General features: G+C 38.3%; 1 pseudogene; it reads left to right on the top strand.

Annotated features, from left to right (window-relative positions):
- LOC107607421 overlaps positions 3,963-9,526 on the top strand; it is a 37,631-nt pseudogene continuing 32,067 nt past the window's right edge.

The raw sequence follows: 9,526 nt of genomic DNA, 5'->3' as shown, positions 1-9,526 counted from the left end.
ATGTCCATGTCTGTTGTCTGTTGATCCCGCCAGAAACCAGCTCTATTCATTGCTTCCTCTACTCTATCTTCAAGCTTCATTGCATTGCTTACTTCTATCTCACTTCTCCTTTAGAAGAATTCATCAAAAGTTGGAAAAGCTGGATCCATGTTGTGCAGATGCTCTCTAATATAGTTCAGCTTGATTTGACTATTTATGTTGTAGTCGGCTTGGACTTCATATCTTGCATCTTTGTAACAACCCCGATTTTCGAGTACGCGAGATCATTTCTGAATACACGGATTTCTCCGAAAGATCAGTAAAGGGAATACCTCTTCTGTATCATCAAGCATCTCAATCCTCATTGTCATTATATTATCTTTAACTCAGAACCTTAGTTGAGACAAGCTCGATAACGCGGTCACGAAGAACCTAGTTTTTGAACCGTATTGGTTAGGAGTTTTGATTCTGTTTTTCATAAATAGTCTCAGTTTGATGAACTGGACTCGATTTATGAGAGAAGAGAGATAATAGGATGATATTATCATTATATTAGTATTATAAGATGCTTGAATGATATTATAAGATTACCTAGTCTGTTTTAGTTAAAAACAGAAAATCGGTTTAACCGGGTTCACAGTTTACTAGTGCAGCTTAGCACCAGCACTCTCTGATGACTTTAGCAATGCTAAGGCCTCATCATACATGTTCTATTCTCATAATAAATATGTTACTAGTGTCAAGTTGTGTGATTATGATATGGTTTGGTTATGCTTGAAATTGATTGTTTATATGAGTAATTCTTGTTGAAATTTTGGTGAAATTTTGATGAAATTTGATGAAATTCAAGCTTTAAAGTTCATGTTCTTGGGCAGCTGGAAAAACGAAACCCTAAGCTTAAATTGAGGTTCAATTTGTGTTGAAACCATGTAGAAAAGATGGGGTTTTAGTGGCTGCTAATTTATTATGAATTATAGTAAAAATTGGTTGCTGAAAAGACTGAAAAACGGGTAAAAACAGAGAAAGAATCTGAAGAATTTATGAAGAACATGAAGAACACTTTGAGTGTGGTGAAGAACAATGAAGAACACCTTTTTGATTCATAAAAGGGCAAGGAAGTAATTAATTTGGTGTTTGGGGGGTTATTTTGTGATTTCTGAAAGTTAGGGTGGTTAAAGTAGAAATATTAAAAGTTACGGGTGGTAAAAAGTGAATTTATAAACTAAAAGGTTAAAAGAAGGAAATTTTCGAAAATATATTAATAAAATAATAAATAATAATAAAATATTAAATAATAATATTTAATTAAAAATAATATTTTAATAAAAATAATAAAATAATCCGACACGTGAGCTCATGGCCTGCATAGGACAGACATGCATCATACTTGGTTGCGCATTTCCTCTGTTATGATTGTTGTTTGAATGTATGCCTTCTTTGTTTTCATTCTATTCTCTGTGTCTGTGTTTTGTTTTCTTGTATTCTTTTGCTTGTGTTTTGCTTTCTATTTTCTCCATTTATCTATTTCTTCTGTCTACTGATTCTCGGTATTCTGCTATTTATCTGCTAAACAACACGGAATTAATGAACTTAACTAATAACCCCGACCCTACTAAGAACTCCCCAGTTCTTACCCCTTCTCTCTCCCTTTCCCCTTCAGATGGAAGTAAGAGTACCTTACCATAGTTCGTTGATGACCGTTCGCAAGAAGAGGATTCTGCTCTAGATAGTCTTCTGAGTCTAGAGTGAACTCCGTTACCTGTTTATATGTATATACTTTGAGGCCAGCCAACGTCTGTACCCCACTTTTCTACAAACTTTAGCCTAAGTCCTCCGTACGATGTTGCTGTTATGTGGCCACTCGATTAAGTACTTGAGAGACGCTCTTTGATGACATATGATCGTGCAGAGGAGTAGCAGATGATGTTCTACCTTTTGGGGACGTTCCACCTGACTTGAGTTTTGAAAACTTAGAGCGTACTTTCCCTCGCTTAGTAGTTTAGAGGGAATAGGTGAGTATAGAGTCTAGGCTAGCCTGGGCGCCAGCTTAGGGACTTCTTGAACAGGTCAGGGCCTAGGATGTTGTATGTATATATATGTATATAGTTAATATCTAGCTATATCTAGGGGTGTTCTAACTAACAGTCTATATTCTAATAAAGGCTGGATCACTAAATGTTGTTAGCTACTTGTGATGTATTTATGCGTGGTTGCTTATAACTGTTTTATCTGTTATTATTTGTGAATTGATTATGAATGATTCTGTTTATTAATTCAAATGTTTTCAAAAAAAAAAAGTACCTCGCTAACTAACTACGTTTTTAACAACGAATCAGGCTCATATAATAAATCATAGATAATAATTAGGATGACAAATTGGTAGCACTCAGTTTCTGGTATGTCCTAGGCGTACTGAAAATTGGGTCGTTACAATTTGGTATCAGAGCAGTTCGTTCCCAGTAGAGCCTGGGGAGTGGACTGACTATGCTTCATTGCATACTCTCTTGTGTGTCTCATGCTTATAGGATATCTATGTGATATGTGTTGCATGATTGTCTCTGTGTTTTCATTCTGGGAATGTTCACACTTGCTTGAAGTGTTAAGACTGATCACCTTAACAATGATTGTTTGGTGTGAACAAGACTACAATGGGTTCACGGAGACGAGGCGTACGGGAAGGAATTCCTAATGTTAACTACGAGAGGGAACAGGAGACGTTTATGATTACCATGAACGCTATCCCCGATGTGGGTAACGCATCTACAAAAACCATGGTGTTAACAAGGCCCTCCCTTCTCCTAAATCCCATTTTTTATTTAATTAGACTATGGGGAAACTCGCATACCCACTTTTGATTCAGCTCGCAGGTTGGACGATGGCTCGATGATTGTCTTTTAGTAGCTTTTCCAGGTGCTGAATTTGATTTATGATTAGCTATTGAAGATGCTTACTGTGCTACTTGATAAATGTGAACATACATACTCTCGCCTCCTGTCCCAGGAAGGCCACTTCTACTATACATCCAACTATACATCTCCAACAAGCCATCCTTGTAATCAGAATGAACATCTTTGGCTTCCTTATAATAAGGGATTTCTCCCGTTACTGAAGGAAACACTCCGTTGATTGCTCCGATGATCGTGACCCCGGTGCCGGTGGAACCTGTAGCTGAGGCAGTGCGTGAGGCTGCAGTAGTAGCGGCTAGGGCTGTTGAAAGTCTTGGGGTGAGAAACGGGAATAAGAATGAACATGGAGAAGATAGTGGGAATGATGAGAATAACTTAGGGCATCTTGAAAGACCTATGACCCTTGCGACTTTTCTGAAGGTTAAACCGCCTAAGTTTAAAGGTACACTCATTGCGACTGATGCTGACAACTGGTTTCGAGCTATTGAATGATCACTGCGAGCGCAGCATGTTCCAGAAGGCCAACACGTGGAGTTTGCTACTTATATGCTGGAAGGAGAAGCTGAGCATTGGTGGCAGGGGATACAGCGACTGTTGCAACAAGATGAAGGCGATATTCCTTGGAATACTTTTAAGGATGAATTTTATAAGAAGTATTTTCCGAGGGCAGCTCGTGACGCTAATGAGATGGAACTTATGCAGCTGAAACAGGGTAACACAACTGTTGCAGAATATGCCCGTAAGTTTGATGACTTGTGCCGTTTCTCCAAGATCTGCCAAGGGAATCCTGCTGACTTTGAAGAATGGAAGTGTTTGAAGTTTGAAGGGGCCTTCATGAGGATCTGATGAGTTCAGTAGTTCCATTAGAGATAAGAAATTTTGCTGAACTGGTGAATAAAAGTAAACTAGTGGAAGAATGTTCGAAAAAGGTGGCGATAGCTCGAGCAGATCGTAAGGAAACCTCAGGAAGATACTTTATTCAAGATCTAGCCCCTCAAGGTCGTAACTTTAAGTTCAGTGGTCAGTTCCATCGCCAAAATAGGAATCAATGAAATGGTAACTTTCTCGCTCGTAACAATGGCAAATACGACAACAATAATCTGGGAGAGGAAGAAAGAGGTCAACCTTAGGAAATTCAGGATATTTCAGTATGCTCAAGGTGTGGGAAAGATCATGGTAACATACCATGTCAGTATGGGACAAACCATTGTTATGCTTGCGGAGAACCTGGACACATAGCTAGGATTTGCCCAAGGAGGTTTGTTCGAGATCCAGCAAGGCCAAAACAACAAGGAAGGGTTTTTACCGTAACTGCTGGCAACACAAATGCATATAATTCTTCCACTCGAGGTGAGTACCACACTATGGTTTTGTTTGTGCTAGATAATACTATAACTTCTTATGCGCATGTTAAATTTTGAGGGCAAAATTTTCTTTTAGGAGGGTAGAATGTAACAACCCCGATTTTCGAGTACGCAAGATCATTTCTGAATACACGGATTTCTCCGAAAGATCAGTAAAGGGAATACTTTTTCTGTATCATCAAGCATCTCAATCCTCATTGTCATTATATTATCTTTAACTCAGGACCTTAGTTGAGACAAGCTCGATAACACGGTCACGAAGAACCTAGTTTTTGAACCATATTGGTTAGGAGTTTTGATTCTGTTTTTCGTAAATAGTCTCAGTTTGATGAACTGGACTCGATTTATGAGAGAAGAGAGATAATAGGATGATATTATCATTATATTAGTATTATAAGATGCTTGAATGATATTATAAGATTACCTAGTCTGTTTTAGTTAAAAACAGAAAATCGGTTTAACCGGGTTCACAATTTACTGGTGCAGCTTAGCACCAGCACTCTCTGATGACTTTAGCAATGCTAAGGCCTCATCATACATGTTCTATTCTCAAAATAAATATGTTACTAGTGTCATTTATGCTAGTAGCTCAGAAAATAATTTTTAGAGATGTTTTTACGATTGTTCCGATACACATTAAAAATAATATTTTAATAAAAATAATAAAATAATGCAGAAAAGGCAGTTTTCTGTAAAAGCTTTAGAAAGACAACTTTAAGCGCTGAATCTCATCATTACCTTCATAAAACACTTAGGGAGTGGTAAGAACATATTAGTGAGGCAAATATAAAGAAAAGATAAAAAGTTAAAGAAAAGATAAAAACCAAAGAAAATTCTGTAAAGTTTTAACGACAGAAAAACAGACAGAGACTAGTGAACAAACTAGGGCAACATAGTTAGTCCTTGAGTTGCGACTAGGGTTAGGTATTATATGAAAAGTTAAACTGTTTCAGTATAGACTTAATGAACCTATACTTTGGACAGGCATACTATTCATACCGAAATTTACATAAGCTTTAAATGCATACGTTAAGCAGAAAAATCAGAGCAGAGTAGAGAAAACACAGAGAACAGAGTAACCAGAGAAAAGTAAAGAGATATAGAGAAAAGATTAATCAAAGCAGAGTAAAAAGATAAAGTGAAAGATGTAAAGTCTGTAAAGTATGATTGAACAGAGAAAGAAAGAAGTACTGCATAAGAATGTGAAAGTGATGATGAATAATGGGAATGATAATGAATGATGATAATGAGAAAAGAGTAATATCACAAAGAAAATAAAGGAGACGAGTATAAGAATAAAGAGTTAAGCCTTGTGGTATGATGTTCTGTTGTATGTTCATCTGCTGCTTTTCTATTGGCCCTAGAGGTCCTGTAGGCCCAAGTTCACCTACAGTAAGTTGATATTTCTGTAGGCCAAAGTTAACCTACAGTGAATATCAATTGTGTATCTCAGGGTGTTGCTCCTGTAGGCCGAAGTTCACCTACAGAGAGTTGTGATACCTGTAAGCCAAAGTTCACTTACAGGGGCACTATTTCTGTAAGCCGAAGTTCACTTACAGAGGTGCTATTTCTGTAGGCCGAAGTTCACCTACAGAAAGTTTTTGAATGTATGCTTTCTTTGTTTTCATTCTATTCTCTGTGTCTGTGTTTTATTTTCTTGTATTCTTTTGTTTGTGTTTTGCTTTCTATTTTCTCTATTTATCTATTTCTTCTGTCTACTGATTCTCGGTATTCTGCTATTTATCTGCTAAACAACACGGAATTAATGAACTTAACTAATAACCCCGACCCTACTAAGAACTCCCCAGTTCTTACCCCTTCTCTCTCCCTTTCCCCTTCAGATGGAAGTAAGAGTACCTTACCATAGTTCGCTGATGACCGTTCGCAAGAAGAGGATTCTGCTCTAGATAGTCTTCTGAGTCTAGAGTGAACTCCGTTACCTGTTTATATGTATATACTTTGAGGCCAGCCAACGTCTGCACCCCGCTTTTCTACAAACTTTAGCCTAAGTCCTCCGTACGATGTTGCTGTTATGTGGCCACTCAATTAAGTACTTGAGAGACGCTCTTTGATGACATATGATCGTGCAGAGGAGTAGCAGATGATGTTCTACCTTTTGGGGACGTTCCACCTGACTTGAGTTTTGAAAATTTAGAGCGTACTTTCCCTCGCTTAGTAGTTTAGAGGGAATAGGTGAGTATAGAGTCTAGGCTAGCCTGGGCGCCAGCTTAGGGACTTCTTGAACAGGTCAGGGCCTAGGATGTTGTATGTATATATATGTATATAGTTAATATCTAGCTATATCTAGGGGTGTTCTAACTAACAGTCTATATTCTAATAAAGGCTGGATCACTAAATGTTGTTAGCTACTTGTGATGTATTTATGCGTGGTTGCTTATAACTGTTTTATCTGTTATTATTTGTGAATTGATTATGAATGATTCTGGATTCTGTTTCAAATGTTTTCAAAAAAAAAAGTACCTCGCTAACTAACTACGTTTTTAACAACGAATCAGGCTCATATAATAAATAATAGATAATAATTAGGATGACAAATTGGTAGCACTCAGTTTCTGGTATGTCCTAGGCGTACTGAAAATTGGGTCGTTACACCTTGGCTTAACCACATTGGATTCTCCTCTTCCATTGGAACTTTAGCCTTTGCACACAACCTCCAAATGGTACTTGGATAGTACAACCAAGATCCGGCCGAATTCTTCTCAGCAAGCTTTTGAATGTCCTTTGCCAGAATTTCATGAACTTTTACCTCTCCTCCCACAATTATGCAATGCAACATAATAGCTCTATTCTTGTTAACTTCTGAGGTGTTTACTGTGCCCAGAATTGATCTTTTCAACAACTCATACCATCCCTTTGCTTCCGGCGTAAGGTTAACTCTCTTCAAATACTTGTATTTATTCTTGTCATCTCCTTCCCACTCTGTGTTCTCCATACAAATATCTCTAGCAATCCCATCATAATCCGGATCACCATTTACCCTTTGGTGGTATCCCGGTTCACTAAAGCGAACTGATTTTAGTCCCAAGACTTTCTTGATTGCATCCGAGCTAAAATCTACTTCCACTCCCCGCACATAGCTCTTGTATGTTGGCGCCTCACTCATGTCAAGCCTTGAGACATTGGCATAGAACTCTCTTATGATATTAGCATTGATTCGGGTGATTGGTGATATGAGTTCCTCCCACCTTCTCTTTTGAATTTTGTCCTTCATTTCTTGGCATCCATCGTCCGGCAGCAAGAGTGGAATTTCTGGATATATCTTCTTCTCATTCATCCATTCAATTTGCATCTGATGGTACCGAGATTTGAATCTCCATTGGTCATATTCAGGGGTGCTCTCCTCCACCATGGGATCTTTCCCTCTTCTTCATTTGGTTCTTGAGGAAGAGGCCATGATCACTTGGTTGTTTGAGACTCTTGAGGTTAAAGGGAGTGTGAAGATTGTTAGAGATTTTGATGTGTGTCTTGGAGAAAGATGAAATTTTGAGGCCGAGCTTGTTATGATGAGAAATGATGAAGGGAGGTTTAAATGGTTGGAGTGCAAGGATTCGGTCACATGCATGGCTTGGAGGTGGTATGTCATTTAAATGAACAATGAAGGGCTAGGATGCAATTAGATACTATGTGAATCAAAGGTGTGCATGTAAGGATGAATGAAGACAAAACTTCCTTCTTCAATTGTCTCTGCCGTGATCATTTCAAGGAGTGGCAGATTCTCTTTTTGAGGCATGTGATGAAATTTTGTCCTCATGCTACGCTTTCCTTTGTCTTGTCTCTTTCATAAAGTGTTCTTTGACCACCTAGTCATCACAACAAGACAACACACATTAGCTATATCAAACCGTGGCAATAGTGCTTCTTTTCATTAACACTATATGAATCATCATTCCTTATATCCATTTGAACTGTGACTTTCCTTGGAGGACACCAAACTTAATGTTTGGTCATATAGTTGAAAATATGTGGTTCTCCCTCCAACTAGTGAAATTGAAATCCCAATGTCATTCTTGGTCAAATGTTTATAAGAAATGTTTTCATCATAATTTTCCTTTTTCTCTCTCTTTTTTTTTTTTCATGAAGGATCAATTGTGTCCCTAAATCCGTGCATCAAAGTTTGGTGAACACTAAACTTGTATCTTGCTTAAGGGGTAAATGTGAGATGCTAGTGGTAAGTCATAATTGATGCCTTCATCACAGACTATGATTTCTTTTTAATTGATAAGTCTCAATAAGAGATAATGTATGATCATTGATGCATGATTTTTTTTTATGAGAAGAGAAACACCAAACTTAGTGTTTGGTCATATGCTAAGCATATAGTATGAAAATGTTTGCAACACTGGTTTGGTGTGCTTGAAGGCACACCAAACTTAGAGATATCTGTACTGGTTTAACTTCCTCTATATGTAGCTTTTTTACCAAGGAGGATGGTATTAAGTTGATACTTGCTCCTAGATCGCACATTGCTTTAGTGATGGTTAATTTCCCAATGGTGCAAGGTAGCAAAAAACTCCCTGGATCTTCAAGCTTAGGGGGAAACCCTTTTTGAATCAAAGCCCTGCATTCCTCAGTGAGCAGTATGGTTTCCTTCTCATCCCAACTTCTTTTCTTGTTGATAAGCTCCTTCAAAAATTTGGCATACAGAGGCATTTGCTCAAGTGCTTCAGCAAAAGGAATATTGATTTCCAGCTTTTTGAAAGTTTCAAGGAACTTGTGAAAATGCTGGTCCCTGGTTTCTTTGTTGAACCTCTGGGGATATGGCAGTGGAGGTGTGATGCTCTTTCCTATTTGCTGCTGTCCCTGAGTCACTTCTGTTGAACCGTGTGGCTGGTTGTCTTTCTCTTTGAGTTTCTCAATTCTCTTGCTTGGCATCACAACTTGATCCTTGGCTTCATTTGCCTTTGTTTGCTCTTCATCTTCTATTGCACTTTTGCTGCTCTCTGCTTGCTTCTTTATAGTGTCATTATTGCTCATCAATGTTCTCCCACTCCTTAATTGTATCGCCTTGCATTCTTCCTTCGGATTTGGAATCGTGTCACTCGGCAGAGAGCTTGAGGGTCTCTCAAGAGAAATCTGCTTTGAGATTTGCCCCATCTGTCTCTCTAGGCTCTTTAGGGATGCTTCATGATTCTTGGTTGTCATTTCCTGGTGTTTCAACATTTTGTCTATCACGGCCTCCAAGTTAGTGATTCTTTGGGCTTCAGGTGATACTTGAGGTGGGTTATGAGATGTGGGTGGTGGATGGTATGGATGGTA

The sequence above is a fragment of the Arachis ipaensis genome, chromosome B07 (assembly GCF_000816755.2).
Source record: "Arachis ipaensis cultivar K30076 chromosome B07, Araip1.1, whole genome shotgun sequence".
Taxonomy (NCBI): domain Eukaryota; kingdom Viridiplantae; phylum Streptophyta; class Magnoliopsida; order Fabales; family Fabaceae; genus Arachis; species Arachis ipaensis.
This window is presented reverse-complemented; position numbering and strand designations above follow the sequence as displayed.